This window comes from Lygodium microphyllum, chromosome 18 (assembly GCF_053477565.2).
Source record: "Lygodium microphyllum isolate KBCC chromosome 18, Lygodium_microphyllum_v1.1.10, whole genome shotgun sequence".
NCBI lineage: Eukaryota > Viridiplantae > Streptophyta > Polypodiopsida > Schizaeales > Lygodiaceae > Lygodium > Lygodium microphyllum.
In genome coordinates this window covers 41,961,728-41,980,776 of record NC_141152.1, presented here as the reverse complement: position 1 = coordinate 41,980,776, position 19,049 = coordinate 41,961,728, and the positions used below count along the sequence as shown (strand labels likewise).

The following is a 19,049-nucleotide window of genomic DNA, read 5'->3' as shown; positions in this document are numbered from 1 at the left end:
TGGATTCTATATGTATCTCAGGCAAGCAGATCCATTCACATTTCAACAAGAAGAGCCTTGCAATGGTGATTAGTTTTCCACAACTCATCTAGAATTGAGACATTCAGTCAATCCCATTTCAACAAATAACCTTGTGTTCTGATTAGTTTCCCATATGATCTCCATAGATTGAGACATGAAAGATAATTTTGAGTTAAGATCAGTCAAGAAAACTCAGAATGAAGATAAACTGCACAATTCATTGGTATCTATATAGTCCCACTCTTTTGTCATGCCTGCTTGCCATATCTACTTACAACAGTAAGACATTGTGATGACTAAATTTTTAAGGCATGTGGTTCCTAGATAGCACCAAGCAAGATTATGTACAAAGCAACCAAACACTTATTTAGTCCAAGAGCATCTTTCACAGGCTATGCATTTTTCATTATTATTCTAGTTATCTCCTTATTCACTACTCTTAATGTTGTAGTGTATTGCCTTCATTCTTTATCAGCCAGACAGTACCCCCTTGAATCAAATTTGCTGCACTTTGTGGATAACTTTTGCAGACCAAAAATGTTACAAATTCGAGCAGCTTATGGTGCCCATCTGGACCTTAGACTGCATCATTTGGGTGAATTTGGGTGGATTGTGGTTTTTAGCTTGATTCTCTTCACAGGTAGCTCCATAGGATCTTTAAAGCTAGCTTTCAAAATAACTTCGAGCACATAAACTGACAAGAAGGCACAGAAAATGCAGATCAGGCGCTGAAAATGAAGAGCAGTAAATCATAAAACACATCGAGCACGCCACTTGTAATTTTCATGTTTACCGGCACAGATCATCAAGACCTACCAGGAAAGGAAGCCTCCTCGAACTGCTTAATAGTCTTAGGGACATCCTTGTCCTCAACATTGATTTTTTGCTTCTGGCGACGATAAGCTTGGACTAATGCATCAGGCATGCAATAAATGGCTAGATGCTCTTCTCGAAAGGGGGAAGTCGCTAGGCTTTTTGGTACAGAATGGCTGCCAGTCTCCCCAATGTCCCATCCATCTGAAGAAGCGGCGTTGCTGAATCCATCATGATCATTAATTGCACAAGGCAATTTTGCATGATTATCTTGTTCTTGTTGAGCATCATCACCATGATCCCAGCCAAGATGTCCATTAGTGCCACCCTCATTTGCCACAACTGCTGCCAGCCCGACCTCCTACTCTTGACCTATTTATCTTAGGGGGCTTTACAAAACCTAATATGTTTGTAAGTTGATCTCTTTTAATGCCATGGCTAGAAGTTAGATTTTAAATTGAAAACTAGAGGAATTATAAATTGGAATCAGTCCTAGACACTACTATTCAGCTAATATTGAACTGGTAAGTCCTCCTTGGTTATCATAGTTGTCAGGTACGAAAGGTACGATACGGTACGGTGTGATACAATACGGTACTAGATGGTACCTTAAGATTTTATAAGGTACAATACAATTTTTTTTAAAAAAACTTGATTATTTTGGACTAGAGATAATAGAATAGACGTTTCAAGTCTAAATAGCAATGCTGTTAGAGTACATAAGATAAATACTTGAGGGTAACATGCCAAAACATCATGTTGCATGTGCAACATGCACTATTGCTACATACAACTTACAACTACATAGATGGGAGTGGATACATCATACATGAATGATCATACAAATAAGAGAAGTGTGGGCTTGAGAGAGAAGGTTGAAAGAGAGAGAGAGAGGCTAGAAAGAAAGAAAGAGTATATTAACGTAGAGAGAGAGAGAGAGAGAGAGAGAGAGAGAGAGAGAGAGAGAGAGAGTGAGCTTTACGGAAAAAAAAAGAAGAGAGAGTGAGCTTTTACACACGTTGGCTTAGGGCCCTCATGTATCTTGTAATCATGTAAACTTGCAGCTTTTTTCGTAATTAATACAATTATCTTTTATGAGAGAGAGAGAGAGAGAGAGAGAGAGAGAGAGAGAGAGAGAGAGAGAGAGAGAGAGAGAGAGAGCTTTGCCATGACTTTAGTAACTCTTTTGTCGTTTAGTACTTTATAAATATAACGTCCATTACGAAAAAAAAAGAGAGAGAGTGAGAATTTCTCGGATGACCTGATGGTTTGATGTAACAGAAAGTAAGAGATACACAGAGAGAATGGTGACCTGATTGTCTGATGTAAATATTTACTACTTAATTCAATTATTTTCACGAAAAAAAAAGAGAGTGAGAGTGAGAGAGTTCTTGGCTGGCTATTGTTCGCTCTACACCAATAGTGTGATTTTCTCTTTGTGTTAAAGTCTTGATAGTCTTTTGTCACTTTCTTGGATGACCTGATGGTCTGATGTAACAAAATGTAAGAGATTTAGTGAGAATGTTGACCAGATGGTCTGATCTATATATTTTTCCGAGAGAGAGTTCTAAGCCGACCTGATGGTCTGATGTAAAATATTTACTTAATTCAATTATCTTCATGAAAAAAAAGAGAGAGATGAGATGCTTGAGACAAAAAGAGGTTGTGAGAGGCTTGAGAGAGAGAGACAGAGGCTTGGGGGAGAGAGAAATAAGAAAGAAAGAAGGAAAAAAAGAAAGGAGAAAGAAAAAAAGAAAGTTACAGGCTTGAAAAAGAGTGGCCAAAAAGTGCCTATTTTTTCGTACTAAATTGTATGAATACGTATCGTACTGTACCATATGGATCAGTCCGTACTACGTACGGAGACAACCCTGTTGGTTATGGTTACCAAAGATACAATAGAAAACTTCAATGGACATGCTTTTATCCATGACAAAGGCAAGTATTCTCAGGGGTTCTCTTTTGGCATTCAAAATCATAGAGACAGTAAGCTAACTGGCAGGATTGTATTGGCCAACTTGGGAGTGAGGGATGGCAGTACACTTGCATTAGGCTTTACAAAATGGTGCCTGTTCGTGTCATTTGTTGGTTTGTGTGCGTTCGAACTGTACCAAAAAAGAGATTGTCTAAAATATCTGTTGGTGCATTTTTTTGAAAATTTGCCCCTTTTTTTGGGTTTTTAAACATTCAAACTACTCTTCTTTCACACTCCTCCCTCTTTCGTACTCCTTTCTTTTCTCTTCTCCCTCACCACAGCCCTTACAAAAGGGCAGAACCCTCCCCCCATCTCACCACACAAATCAGTCTCCATCTTCATCAATTTCGCGCTTGTGAGCTTAACTTTCAAGCCACTATCTTCTTCAATCACCCTACTCTCTCTTTTTTTTTTTTTTTTTTCGTAAAAGGTAATTGTATTAATTACGAAAAAAGGTACAAGATAACTTGATTACAAGATACATGACGCCAATCCAGGCCATCATGTAAAGAGGGGCTAAGTGCTACATGTTACAAAGTTATGGCAAGGGGGCAGATGAAATTGCCATAAGCCAGGGACGGAAGTCCTCCCTAGAGAGCAAATCAGAATGCCGGAGAAGATCTAACTGCCAATACAAAAGGCCCTTAAGCCTCGCAATATGTCGCTGAACATTATAGGCGGAGTCAAAAAGAAAAGCATTCCTAATTGTCCAGTTATGCCAACAGCCCCAATATCGAAGAAAATGATACATGAGCTTCATATGTGGCTGTGCAGGAGTGGGGTATTTGGGCTGCCCGAAAACCCAATCAAAGGGGCGCAGCGTGAATCCAACCGCTCCTTGCCAAATAGCCGACAAAAAGAACCAGATTTTTTTTGCGACATGGCAAGAAATAAATCTGTGGCGGGCTGATTCTACCGCAGTGGTGCAAAAGAAACAGTTGCCATTGGAAATTCGTCGCTTGGAAAGAGCCGACGCAAGCGAAAGACCACCAATCATCACTCTCCAAAGAAATACTTTACATTTGAAGGGGGTCTTGTTCAACCAGCCCTCCATCACAGTTGCCCTCCACCAGGACCGGGATTTTCGTAGGCCCCATAAAGCATTGGCTTTGGTAAGTAACCATTGTTGATCTTTGATCAGAATATGATAAACTTGATTGGCAGAAGCTTTGCTTAAAGGCAGCCGGCCTTGTAGGTCCCAATCCTGCCAGGGATGATCTGAAGCAAGGGCAGGAAAGGGTTGTTTGCTCTGGAGCATCCGCAAAAGCTGTTCCCATAAAGGCCTATATCCCCGCGGAATCCTGTAAAGCCTCCTGGCTGTATGAAATGATATAAGCACATTGCGACTAGCAAGGGTGGCATCCGCGACCGAAGACAAGCCCAAACGAGCCATCCGGTTGAATTGTGGTCTAAGCTCATTTTTGCCTTCCCATGCAAGTAAACGCGAGACTGCCAATAATTCCAATTGAAAAGAATTCGTAGTCAAGCGATCCTCCGCTGGATGCCACTGAGCCTTTAGAAGGACCCGTTTCCAGGAAAATACCAAATGATTGAGCAGCGACGACGAGGAACTGGAGAACCTCGAATCAGCATTAAGAACATGCCACCAAGAAGTCCAGATTTGGGTATTGCCATGTAGAAGCCCATGGCTCTCAAGGAGATAACGGGCTATATCGACCCATGGATGATGATCCGAGCACATGGCGCGGAAGAGAGACCAACGGAGTGCCTGCATGTGAGTTTGGGCATCTAAAATAGCTCCGCCACCCATGCGTTTAGGGGTGCAGGCATGCGACCACGAAATCCAGGAGATACTTGCATGCAATGAGTCCTTCTTCCATAGCATGAAGCGAATAGACTGAGTAAGAGCATTGAGAGTGGTAGTAGTCCAGGGCAATAATGGCAAAAAATATGTCAGCATTGGCAGCATAATTGTCTGGGCCACTCTGAGACGAATATGGAAGGGCCAGGCTTGAGATTTCCAATACATAAACTTGGCCACCATTTTCTGAGAAATCCACTGCAGAAGCTGCTTTGGTGGAACGTCGACACCCAAAGGATACCCAAGGTGCCTGACAATGGCGCCACGAGGAACAACCAGACCCTGCCAGTCTAAGGACTGCAAATCCGACTCCGTGCAGCTGAGAATGGCTGATTTGAGCGCATTGATGCGAAGGCCGGAGGCTTGCCCAAAGATGCCCCAAACATCCAATGCGCGCTTGAGGTTGTCCTTGTCCGCCCGCAAAATCATAAAAGTATCATCCGCCAGGGATTGGCTAATGAAGTGCTGTCCTGAAGGAAGCGACAGATCGGCCAACTGAGAAGAGGCTACCATATGGGATAACATGGAAAGGACTGGATGTGTCGCGAGGGCAAAGAATAGCGGGCTCAAAGGGCATCCTTGTCTGACGGAGCGGGCAAGTACAAATGGCTTAGTAACACCTCCGTTCAGCATGACTCGCGAAGATGCCGCAGCGCTAACGGTGTAGATTAGACAAGACATCCGGGGGCCAAAGCCCATAGCCGACATAAGTTCAGCGACGAAAGACCAATCCAGATAGTCGAAAGCCTTTTCCAGGTCCAATTGAATCAGTACTACCTCCTGGTTAGAATGCCTTGCATAATCAATAGCTAGTTGAGCATTCAATACATTGTGCAGAATATTTCGGCCCTTAATGAAACCATACTGTAGAGGATGCACAATGGCCGGGAGGTGCTTATGAAGCCGATTCGCCATTATTTTGGAAAAGATTTTATACATTGAACCCATCAAAGAAATGGGGCGCCACTGTGTCAACGTAGATGGCGAAGGAACTTTTGGAAGCAGTTTAATAAGGCCTTCTTTCCATGAGGAAGGCATGATCCCGGTTTGCCACACCTGCTGAAACAAGGCCTGCAATGGTTTCGCCAGTTGGGTAGCAAAAGCTTCGAAGAACTCATTGGTGAGACCATCCCAACCCGGGCTTTTATCCTTGGGCAAATGTAACAAGACGTCCATAACCTCTGCCTCACAAATATCAGACTCCATAAAAGCTTGCATGTCTTGCGGTAGCTGATTGCGGACCAGGTCATAAAAATCCGAACGGGCCTGAGTGATTTGATCTGAAGGTGGAGAAGTGGTGCCGAGAAGGTCACGGAAATAATTCCTGCACATCTGCACAATAGTCTGCGGATCCATGATAAGGTGACCTTCTGCATCCTCAAGTCTGGTCATATTCTCCCTAGCAGGAGAGGCATGAAGAGCTCGAAAGAACTTATGGGTTTGACATGCATTATCTTGCAACGTCTCTGTCAGATGTTGCAGTTTGGCCTGCTGATATGATTTCAATTGGAATTCTTTAATAAGATCCACCACTCGCATGGCCAGTGCGAGCAGAAAGGCATCATCCGGAGTGTCCACCAGCAAAGAACGAACCAAAGCCAGCATGTCCTCGGCTGCCTTGCGACGCTGCCGACAAAGAGAGGCATGGTGGATCCCATACTGCCGCGCAACCCGCTGCACATTAGCGAGCAATCGGTCAAATGACGCAGTGCCTTGAGAAGAGAAGTCGAAGAGAAATCTGTCGATCAATTGCTGCATATAGCCCTGAAAGATGGCATGCTTCAGGTAAGTCGAATTGAAACGCAAAGGGAGTCTCTCTAGAAATTGCTTGAACGGGGCAATGGGTTGTGCAAGCAGCTCAAGCTGCAGAGGGAAATGGTCCGACAGGGCATATTGCTGCAATACTTTTATTTCGAGCAGCTCAGGAAGAAAATCATCATTCTGCATGATATATATACGATCCAATCTCGACCATGTTGTTGCATACTGGGCAGAATGGAAAGTAAACCCTGTAGAGGACTTGAGGACGTCAAGAGCCAACGCCTGCCACATACGACTTTCCGGCGTATCCATCACCGAATGCTCCGATGTGGACTAGGAGGAATCCACACACATATTGAAATCCCCCATGAAGAAGTCCCGTCTACCAAGTGCCAACGAGGCCTGCAAAGTTTGCCAAAGCGCCCGACGAGATACGGAATCATTCGGAGCATAGAGGCCAAGTAGCCATAAGATTTCCCCTTCGAATATAATTTCAATCACCAAAAAACGGCCATGAACATCATTTTTAATCAGAACAGGCTGATATTTGTCATGGACAATCATGAGCACACCCGAATAATGCATGGCCTGTGACCCAGCATAAAATAGTCTAAAGCCCTGGCAATCTACCACTTTTCCGGCTTCATCGTGACTCTTGTGCTCAACAGCGCACAGGACATCCCACTGATTTTCATGCAACACAGTCCACATAGCATGTTGCTTGTGGCGAGAACAAATTCCACGCACATTCCACGTGGCGATTTTCATGTATACTCCAAGCAAAATCAGGTGCGAGGCACTGCTTGCCTCGATTGGACTTTGTCAGCGAGAATGTCCAGGACTCCCTCGTCCAAGAAATCTGCCAACACTGCAAAAGAGTTCTGCGGACCAGATTTGGAAGTAGACGGCATATCTGCTGGCTTTGGGATGGACCGGGGATAACGACGGTCCCACGGGGTAATGACATTACCTCTGGTATCAAATGCCAGCTTCGCAGAGGGACCCTTAGAACGATCCGAAGACATTTTCCTGGCGGACTGATAACGGGGGCCAGAGGAAACCATAGCAGGAGCCGAGCGCTCAGAAGACTGCATTTCCTTTCTTCGCTTTTATGTACGCATGGAATCTTGAGATTTAGTAGGCACATTGTTCTGCATGGCCGCAACAACCCTGTTGCCTTTTTTTGCACCTACTTCCACCCAATTATTGGCACTAGAATCCAGACCCGCAACCTGTTGTTTACCTTTGGCCAAAGCTTGGGGCTGATGGGTAGCATCCAGTGATGGAGCATCACACACCATCTCCTCCATGGGCGGCACAGCATGGCCATTATGGGAAGTGTGTTGCTGTTCCGGGCACTCGGCCATAAAGTGCCCCAATTGTCCACAGGAGAAGCAATGCCCTGCAAAATTGCCCCATTTCAAACGAAAGTGTAAAGGGTGCATGCCAGGGCAATTGAGGCGTAACCAGGCAGGCCTTTTTCTTGCAGTGTCCCATAGCATACACAAGCGGTTGCGATTCACAGCCCGGAGACTGGGAGGGACCAGAACAGTGCCCACAACGGCCATAGCATCCTTCAATAGCGGCCAATAAACAGCCGGACAGTTTGCCACCTCGACCCAGACCGGGCATTCACGTTGCAGCAGACGCTGAAAATCTGCCATTGGACGCCATGGAACCACATGAACCAACCGGCGTTCAAAAAACAAAGGCAGTTTAGACAGGAGAGCAGCACGGTGCGTCTCTGATTTCAACAGGACCTCAAAAAAACCCCGGGAGCCAATAAAAATCTCTTCAACACAGTCCCCTTGTAGCAGATGTTGCAACCACTGGCGAATACGGGAAAGCAACGGGATTCGACCAGTGAAGAAAAGTATCACAGCGCGATCATAAAATACCGAAAAGGAGCGTAGGACAGCTTTTGGGTCCACGGTGGCATCCAATACATCGTCAGGTGCAGAGTCGGAAAAGGCTTCCTGATTATGTTGAACATAATCGCCAAGCAAAGTGTTTGCAAATTCCAGCAAGTGTTCCCAGTCCACTTCCTGAGAGTCCACCGAATCCGAAGCAACCTGGGCATAGGACCGATCCTGAGAAACGCCTATCTCTTCCGAAGCATGCTTGGTACGTTTCCCCGCAGGCTGGATGTCAGGACCAGGGGGCATCTCTTCATTGCATGGAACCATATCCTCAAGTTCCTCTGCATCAGAATCCGGGCCCAGTGCTGCCACTGTTTGATCTATGAAGTCCAGATCCAAACCAGCCATCGTAGATGATGATTTGCTCTCGAATGAGGACTGACCCTCTGTTTTGCCGTCTCTCTCGCTTTCCCTTTTTTCTGTACAGAGGCGCTGTCCAGGGGTGTACTCAGCAAGGAGAGCTAATGAAAACCGAGGTTTACCTGTCTCCGTGCAGGGGCAGACAGGCGAAACACAGGCCGGGCGGTCTCCACAGCAGGACGGGACAGGCTGGGATGTCGGTTAGGGGTCCGTCAGCAGCGTCCGGAAACAGGGCGTCAGGAAGATGCTATCCTGAATAGGGCATCAGCGAGAGGGCAGCTGGGCGTTGACAGGGCGGCCGGAGCAGAAGATGCTGGCTCCAGGGGCAGGGCGACTGCTCCCGACGGCTCCAGGAGCAGGACGGCCTGACGACGGCACCAGGGATGCCGCCCGCAGCGCAGGGCGCAGGCGTGACTGGTCGAAAGAGGCAGAGACGCAGGCCGCGATGGTGGTGACGACACTCGAACGCCTGGCGAACAGGGGCGACGAAGAGCCTGAGGCAAACGCGGGGTGGTGACAGGTAGGGTTTTCAGGCGGCGGCGGCGGCGCAGGAAAACGCGCCCGCAGGTCGCGCCAGACCTAGCGATGGCAGGGCGGCACGGAGCGGGAGCAGCAGCCCGTCATCTCTCTCTCTCTCTCTCTTTTATCGTAAAAGGTTCTCTCTCTCTCTCTGTCTCTCTGTCTCTCTCTCTCTCTCTCTCTCTCTCAGAATCTGTCCCCTACTCTCTCTCTCTCTCCCTCTCCCTCTTTCTCTCCTTTTCCCTCACCTCTTCTCCTATCCCTATCCCTATTTCTCAACCTGTTCCTCTCCCTCTCCCTATCCCTTTCTCACCTTCTCTTTCTCTCCTCTCCCTATCCCTCTTTCTCTCTCCCCCTTTCCCTCTCTCTCACTTTCAAGTTTCATCCATACATATTACATCCTCTTATGTGTATAGGCTAGCTTTATATATACTTTTATATGTATTTTTTAAATGAATGTACAAAACAATGTGTTTTATTCTTAAAATTTTTATGTACATTCCATACCATAAATATTTGCATACTTGAATGTATAGTACTAAATTTACGAAACCACCTTGTTCCACTACATCGGGGGATATCATTATCTTTTTCTCCCTCTCACCCTCCCTTTACAAGTTTGACACATCAGTGCTATGAGTTGTCCAAAAATAGGACGGGACCATTGGTTGCTCCTATTGTGGCAAGAACTATGTATCATACTAAACGTATGAAACCACCCTATTCCACTATATTGGGGGATATCGTTATCTTCTTCTCCCCCTCACCACCCTGCCTTTATAGGTTCGACATATTGGTGCTATGGGTTCTCCTAAGATAGATGGACGGACCATTGGATGGTTCTACCGTAGCAAGAACGGTCATTTTGCTATAGTTTGTTCTCATCGATGAGAGATCATTGTACATTAGCTATTAGAGTTTTATGCTAAGAGCAATAAGACGCATACAATGCACACTAAACCCTTGTGAGAAAAAGGAGGCTTTATGACCTCGTGAGGTGATAAGTCCTTGCAAGAGAAAGGAGGCTCTATGATCTCACGAGGTGATAAGCCCTCCTAGAGACCACTACACTGCACTATGAAGGTTTTCCCCACCTAGTTTTGAATCTAGTGGCTTCCACAGCCCATGGCTTAGTAGTTTGCTCCACCAAGAGATAGAGGTTGTTGAATATTGCCTTGTCGACAGTTACCTTTGGCAAAAGAGAGAGGCTATTCAACTCCCTCAGCTTTGCAACTTGCTCCATTGAGAGACAAGTGTTGTTGCCCAACCATGGCTTCATAGGAGCTACATTGTTTTCCTTGTCCCTTGTATGGATGCATAGACATTGACTTCAATGAGTGCATCCGGAAGATTATCACTTCTACCCCCTACCTCTCATCCCTCTTTTACTTAGTGTTAACAGGCTACCTCTGGGAGCTGCTTGACCTTTGTTCCATTCTAGCCTCATATACCTTCTTTGGCAAGATAGACAGTCCTTCCTTCATCATCAATCACTCTAGAGGTGGTGATCGTTGAGTTTTTAAATTCGCTCTCTCTATCAAAGGGGGATTCAAAGGGTGGCTTTAAAGGGGGATGCTATTTCTCCATTTTTAGAGGGGGATCTTCTTCCTCTAGTTTCAAAGGGTGTTACTCCTCATCGTATGGTCATTCACACACCTTGGTGAAAAGCCTTTGCATTCTTCGTCTTCCCTTAGATGGGGTGGACATTGAGTTGTCATATCACCTATTGATACCCAAGATCTATAGGTTCTATATAGGTGGCCTTGGATGTTTGAGCCATGAAATGGTGGCTATGCCTTTGCATTCTTAGCAGGGAGATATAAAGCTAGTGCGTTTTCTCGTGCAATCGAGTTTCGGGCACCATGAGCACACTTTATCTACTGTTCTTCCTTATAAGTGTCCTTTTAGGTGGAATACGTGGATTATAGGGTGGAGAATGTCTCTTTCACTCCTCATAGGGCACCTTTTTGGGCTTGAGACGGGGTGTTGAGATATGGAATTCATTAAGTTCATTTTCCATTAATTCCTATTTTGGTTTCCATTTACAGCCCCAAAAGGTTTTATTTGTATCATTTATTAGTGTCTTGGTGTCATTCAAGAGAGTTGGGGTTGTGAGAGTGCGCAACGGAAGAAGAACACGAACACAGAGGAGAGGAGAGAGAAAGCAGAGAATGAAGGAAGAAAGTCTGCACTGACTGAGATGAATGCTGAATACACTGGAATGGACAGAACAGTCCCTGCACGCAGCCCGGAGCGTCAGTGAGGGAACCAGGACAGACTGGAAGCAGTGGCAGCACCAATGCCGGAGACGGAGACGGAGGGAGCAGTGCTGTACCTGCAGAGAACAATGCTGGACTGACTGGGGGGGCTGATATAAATAGCCCCCAGGCCAGCAAACTGGCCGACCAGCCAAACTGGCCGACCTGGCCAGATTTGGCCGACCAGCCAGATCTGGCCGACTTTGGCCAGATCTGGCCGACTGCCCAGAAAAATGGGCAGTCAGGACAAAAACAGCCCAGTTTGGGCTGGAACAAACCCAGGGCTGCATGCTGACTAGAGCAGCCACAAAAATGCACTGACAGAGCTCCTCTGTCTCCTGTCAGACTCTGACAGGAGCTCACAACCAGGAGATGACAGACTGAGACTGAAGAAGAGCAGGCTAACACCCCCTCTCAACTCCTGGGAGAGTCTGAAGACCCAAGAACCGCATGTGATGAAGCAAAGAAGCCTGAGGCAACGGCTTCGTAAAGAGATCAGCTGCATTGGCCGCCGTAGGACAATAGACCACCACCAGCTCCGAATCCACGATCCGCTCTCGAACATAGTGATACTGAACCTCAATGTGCTTCGTGCGAGCATGAAACACCGGGTTCTTTGCCAGAGCAAGAGCACTCTGGTTATCCACGCGCAGCTCCGTAGGTCCGGTCTAGGAAAAGCCAATCTCCGCGAGTAAGCGACGGAGCCAAACTGCCTCCATAGCGGTTGAACATAGGGCCCGATACTCAGCCTCTGTAGAAGAAAGTGCCACAGTAGGCTGCTTCTTGTTGCTCCAAGAGACAGCACCATATCCAAGGGTGAAAGCATAACCGGTAGTGGATCGTCTCGAATCCACATCACCTGCCCAATCAGAATCACTCCATCCAGAAAGGGTAACCCCATCTCCATACAGGATCCCAAAGGATCGAGTCCTCTGCAAATAGCGAAGAACCCGCAAGGCCGCCTGCCAGTGTTCCTGGGTAGGAGTCTGCATAAAAGAAGACAATAAAGCCACCACAAAAGAGATATCCGGCCGAGTGTGAAGCAGCCAGATAAGAGAGCCGACAAGGCACCTGTAACGGGTGGGATCGGTAAGAGGAACTCCAGCTGTCAAAAGCTTGGACTCAGGGTCCATGGGGCATGAGATAGGCCGACACTCAGCCATATCAAACTCCGAAAGAAGCTCGGAGATATACCTGTGCTGCGAGATAAAAATGCCCTGTGCCATCTGATAGATCTCCAGTCCTAGAAAGAAGTGAAGGATCCCTAGATCCGTCATGTCAAACTCCTGCTGAAGAATGGACCGTGTATGCTCCACCTGCTGAGTGTCGCTCCCGGTAATGATAACATCATCCACATACAAGATGAGGAACACCGAAAGAGAATCCACAACCCGTAAGTAGAGGTTGGGATCGTAAGCGGAGCGCGCAAAGCCACTCTGTAGAAAGAAGCGGTCAATCCGCTGGTACCAAGCACGAGGAGCCTGCTTGAGGCCATAAAGAGCCTTCCGCAGCCTGTAGACATGATCCTCCTTCCCCTGCACAAGAAAACCAGGAGGCTGTGAAACATAAATCTCCTCCTCAAGAACGCCATTCAGAAAAGCAGACTTGACGTCCATCTGATAGACAGGCCAACGGTGGTGAGTAGCAAGAGCCAAAAGAACTCGGATGGTGGACATCCTAGCTGTAGGAGCAAAAGTCTCAAAGTAGTCCAACCCTGCACGCTGTGCAAAACCCTTGGCAACAAGCCTAGCTTTATGCTTGTCCAAGGAGCCATCTGCAAGATATTTGGTCTTAAAGACCCATTTCACACCAATCACCTTCCGTTTCGCGGGACGCGGTACAAGCTCCCACGTATGATTTCGCTCGATGGAATCGAGCTCGGCCTGCATAGCCTGTCTCCAAATATCCTGTGCAAGAGCCTCCTCCACAGTGGAAGGCTCGGAATCCTGAAGAATCTGTGACATAAGAGCATAGTTCACACATAGTGAACTGTCCCGCTGGGCCTGTAAACGTGCTGATCGACGGGGACCTGTAGAAGAAGCAGGAAAGTGAGTAACACCTGAATCCTGCATGAGCCGGCGATACCATAAAGGAATCCTGAGAGACTCCTGCGACTGTGAGGGAGACCGGGGGGCCTCCAGAACCTGTAAAGCACCCAAATCGGAGAGGGACTCCCCCTCACCGAGTGAAGGTAGATCCTCCGCATCTGAAGAAGGCTGTATATCCCGTGAAGATCTCGAAGTGGCGGTAGAAGAGCTCGTAGTAGACGAAGGCACATCCACCAAAGGGGAAAGGGAAGCCGAAGGAGGAGGAATAGGGGGGGTGCTAAGGGGCATCCTGGAAGGAAGTGAAGGGAGAGAAGGTGGAGGTGGGTCCGTCGATGATGAAGAAACATCTGTAATAGAGCCATCAATCGGATCCTCAGAGGCCGAAGCCTCATCAAAGATCACATCCCTGCTCACCTCAACCGTCCGCGTCGTCGGGTCATAGAGCCGATATCCCTTCGTGGTCGTACTATAACCAACGAAGATAAGCTTTCGCGACTTAGAGTCGAACTTCGTCTTCCTCTTCTTCTTGTCCACATGGACAAAAGCATCGCACCCAAAGATGCGAAAATGGGACACGGAAGGCTTCGTGCCAAAGAAAGCCTCATACGGAGTCATGTCCTGTAATGCCGAAGTCGGAGAGTGGTTGCGTATATGCACCGCTGTAGCCACCGCCTCACCCCAAAGGAAATGAGGAAGACTCCTATGCTCCAGCATAGATCGGGCCATCTCAATCATGGTCCGATTCGCACGCTCCACCACACCATTCTCTAATGGTGTGTTCGGATGGGAATACTCCACCCGAATACCATGATCCCTGCAAAACTGAGAGAAAAGGTGAGAAGTGAACTCGCCACCGTGATCAGCTCGAACACCATGAACCTTGGAAGTTGTTTGGGTCTCCACAAACACCTGCCACTCACAGAAACGGGAGTACGCCTCGCTCTTGTACTCCAAGAAATAAGGCCACACATAACGACTAAAGTCGTCCACAATCAGCATCAAATACTTGGCCTTCCCAAGGGAGGCCGTGCCCATAGGTCCGCAAAGGTCAGTATGTACCAACTCAAGCGGAGAAGTAGCCCGCCTAGAAGCAACCTGCGGGTGAGGCTACCGGTGTTGCTTGCCCCTCAAGCAGCTAGGGCACAAAGTGTGAAGAGGAGGGAAATCTGGAAGTCCCTCCACCATCTTCCTCCTAGAAGCCCGGCGAAGAGAATCGAGGTTCAAATGACCATACCGAGCATGCCAAAGCAGCCCAAGCTCATGGGAAGTCCGCGCAGCCAAGGCTATGAGCGTATAAAGCCCACCCTCCTGTGTACCTGTCCAAAGAGCATCACCTGTAGAAGCATCCTCCACTGTGACTGCATTCTGAGTAAAAATGACTCGGGTACCTAACTGAGTAAGGCCATGCACAGATAGTAGGTTAAAACCCAAATCAGGGACATAGAGAACTTTGGCGGAGGAAGACCGCCTGTCAGAAAACATAGGTAAAGTCCCCACGCCTCGAACAGGAACTGTAGAATTGTCACCAATGGTGACTGTACCCCCTCTGGAACGAAGATCTTGAAGCCAATCCTGACGGAAGGTCATATGTGAAGATGCTCCACTGTCGACGAGCCAAGGCTTCTCCTGTGTGGTAGAAGCTAGGGCAGTGTCTTCCTCAACAAAGAGATGCACAAACGCAGATTCTGTTGTGGCTGGGGCCGCCTTCGAGTCCTTCTCCTTAGGCTTCAAATGGGGATACTTCTGCCAACACTTCTCCTCGGGATGAGTGCCCTTCCCACAATGGGGACACTTGGGCTTTTTCTCCTTTGCATCCTGCTTGTCCTCCTCCTTCTTATCCTTGGCCTTCTCCTTCTTTTGTTTCTTCTTCTTGCCGCCACCTGTGCCGGCCGTAAATGCCTTGGTGGAGCCACTGGCTCCCACCTCTTTGAATCGCTCGTCATGCTCCAAGACAAGCGGGGAAAGCTCCTCCCATAGGAGTGTCTCACGGGTCCTCGAAGTGATGAGGCTGGTGTAGAAGACATCATAGCGGGGTGATGGCAGCTGAGTCAACATAATCATCGCCATATCCTCAGAGGATATCAGACGACCAAGAGAGGCTAGCTCGCCTCGCATATCCTCCATCTTCGTGATGTGCTCCTTCATGGAAGAAGAACCATCAAGACTGAGCATCCGCAACTTCTTCTCCTGGGAAATCTTGTGGGCAAATGTCTTGTGCTGATACAAAGACGCAAGCTTTGTCCATACTTCCGCCGCGGTCTTTAACCTGTGAACATGTACAAGAACAGAATCATGTAGACTCATAAAAAGAAAGGAACGGGCTCGAGAGTTGAGCCTATCCCATAAGGCTGCACGGTCCATAGAGGTGCCATCGGACGAATCCACGGGGGGTCGGTCGATGGGCGAAGAAACAAGCTCCCAAAGATCAAAGGTATCAAGAATGCAAGCCACCTTGCATGACCATAGGGAGTAGTTGGAACCATCCAACTTATCTTCCGTCGGAAAGGAAGGGAGAATCGACACCTGTATAGAGGGAATCAAGGAAGGCATCCGCACATCTGATGCAGTCTTTACTGAAGAAACCTTCGCTGTAGATGGAACCCTCTGAGATGCATGGACTGAAGAAGGACGAGTGCGAGGAGGTTCTTCCCGATGTCGAACTTCACGATAATCCCGCGTCCGCTTAGAGGAATGATGAGAGAGAAGCTCATCCTCTGAGTCTTCAAAGCCTGAAAACTGGTAAGACATCTTCCAATCTGCAAAATACCAAAGAAAGTTGTGCCGCTGTCGAAATAGGACCAGCAATGTGGTCACCAACCACCAAGACGCAGGCAGGGAGTGCCTACAAACACCTGGATCTGCAAAACGCAAAGAATACTGATGTCGAACACCAGAGAAGAGACCACCAGCTCCAGGAAAACAGCCCGGACAGAGGTCGCCAGCAGGAAAAGAGCCGCCTGGGGTGGAAGCGACCTGCAGAGCAGCAAAACGCAGCCTGTAGGGAGGTCGCCCAGCAGCAGGAGAGGCAGCCTGGTGGAAAACGCAGGGTTGCTGCGTCGCTGGATGACGTGGCAGCCTCTGCAGTGAGCGTGGGCAGCAAACGCAGGCTGTAGGGAGGTCGCCCAGCAGCAAACGCAGGCTGTACAGCCTCCTGAAGCAGTCGCCTGGCTGTTGTAGATCTGTTGGCAGCAGCAGGAAGGTATTTCTCTCCTGAAGGTATGTCCTCCGTGCTCTCAATCAGGCGATGATACCATGTGAGAGTGCACAACGGAAGAAGAAGACGAACACAGAGGAGAGGAGAGAGAAAGCAGAGAATGAAGGAAGAAAGTCTGCACTGACTGAGATGAATGCTGAATACACTGGAATGGATAGAACAGTCCCTGCACGCAGCCCGGAGCGTCAGTGAGGGAACCAGGACAGACTGGAAGCAGTGGCAGCACCAATGCCGGAGACGGAGATGGAGGGAGCAGTGCTGTACCTGCAGAGAACAATGCTGGACTGACTGGGGGGGCTGATATAAATAGCCCCCAGGCCAGCAAACTGGCCGACCAGCCAAACTGGCCGACCTGGCCAGATTTGGCCGACCAGCCAGATCTGGCCGACGACTGCCCAGAAAAATGGGCAGTCAGGACAAAAACAGCCCAGTTTGGGCTGGAACAAACCCAGGGCTGCATGCTGACTAGAGCAGCCACAAAAATGCACTGACAGAGCTCCTCTGTCTCCTGTCAGACTCTGACAGGAGCTCACAACCAGGAGATGACAGACTGAGACTGAAGAAGAGCAGGCTAACAGGGGTACCACCCTAGACAGTTCAGTGACTCATGTGCATGCAAATAGGGCATGGGCATTCATCACTTTACTATTTCATTCTTCATTTAAGTCTTCCTTTTCTGCGGTTGCTGATCACCTTCACCTCTCCAACGCCTCATGGATGCTTTCCACAAGAGTGGCTTGTGTGCTGCCTTTTGGAGCTGATTTGCTACCACCTTTTCAGCATGGCGACTTGTTCATCAACATCTCTAGTGTTGCATTTGCTGGTTTCACTCCTCCGTGGACTGGTACAACAGATCATCTTCATCATTTTTCTGTTTTTCCTGCTCTTGCTTTCACCCTAGCATCCAAGTGATAGTTCCAAGTCTTATCATCCATTTTATGGAGGCCATGTTTGTAGTAGATTTAGGCCATCTACAGCAGGTTACACCCTCTTTATCAGCCCTACATCAAATATGTGCGTTTTGTATGTTTTCTTCACTCCTGAAGGGATGCCTAGCAGTTGCCCTGTGTTAAGCTAAAAATGCATTAGCTTTACATAAACAGCCCCAAAACTTGCTTAATTAATGAAGAAACCTAGCTTATTTAAAAGAAATGCGATCCTAGAGAGTTTTTGTGTCCCATAAGCACAAACCCACTTGGGAGGGCCCAAACTTTCTATAAATACGTATGCTGGCCTCCATTCAACTAATAATCTTGTTTTTGTAGATTTCAGGTGTTTTAGATTGTTGCCCACACCCCATTTGCAGAGGACATCTGAGCCGAAGCTGTCCATTGCTGTCTACATCAGTGGGCGCCTGATTTCCAGCCCTCCTCTAGCAATTTGGAGCTAATCCTAGCCAAGCGACCGCTGTTCCTGCACAGACCTGTTGCCGTACTGCCTGCCACGTCATCTACAACTTGCGTTTGGCAATTTTCTTTCTCCTCCAGCCATCTGATCTGGAGACATGCTCATGAAAATCTCCTATAGCTCCTCATTGCTCATCCCTCGACTCATCGTGATGATCTAAATATCCACAAAGGTCACCTGCACAGACAAAAATTGATGTTAGCATAATCAATTTAAATCATACAAAGCACCTTCAGACATGTTATTATTACAAACTGAGTATCATAGAACTGTCTCATATATAACTTAACAAACCAAATCCACTTGACAAACCAGATTGACTTGAAGAAACATAGAGTATTGTAGAATTGTCTCGTATGTGACTTGAGAAACTAGATTGGCTTGAAGAAACGTAGATTTTGAATTGAGTAGGTGGATGCTCCAAGTATGAAGTACCCTATGGTTCCATGTCAATCTATCACCCAGCTTTTGCAGGCTGTCGCCAGGCTGTCCTGCCTGCGTTTGGCAGTTTTCTCTCTTTTGTAGGCTGTCCTGCTTGCATTTTTAGTCTTTCTCTCTCCTCACTTCCGTTTGCATCAGATCCAACTACTCACTGCTGTGTTTGCTGGTGTTCGACATCCAGAGGCTGCCTTGCTGCGATTCGGGATCTGTTCAGAGTTCGACACACTCTCCAGCTCATTATCCCTGCCCTGATCCTTGAGATACAGGAGTTTGAGGTTCAGTATTCATTCACTGCATAGTGTGTATGCTGCCGGAGCATTGTTTATTCAGCAGCTATATCACTTCAGTTATTTTCTGTGTCCATTGTCTCTGAGTTACCCTAACCCTAACTGTGTTCTTTTATCAGTCTGTGCTTTGTCGTACGATTGTTATTTGCGTTTTTGTGTTAGAGTATTTCTTTACGCTTTGTTTGCAGCCACTTATACAGAGAG

At 47.6% G+C, this 19,049-nt stretch overlaps 1 protein-coding gene across 1 annotated transcript in view; it reads left to right on the top strand.

The window, feature by feature from the left end:
* Positions 1-19,049, top strand: part of LOC148020794 (Core-2/I-branching beta-1,6-N-acetylglucosaminyltransferase family protein) — a 149,996-nt gene that overhangs the window by 51,994 nt on the left and 78,953 nt on the right. The gene's annotated exons all lie outside the window — the stretch shown is intronic.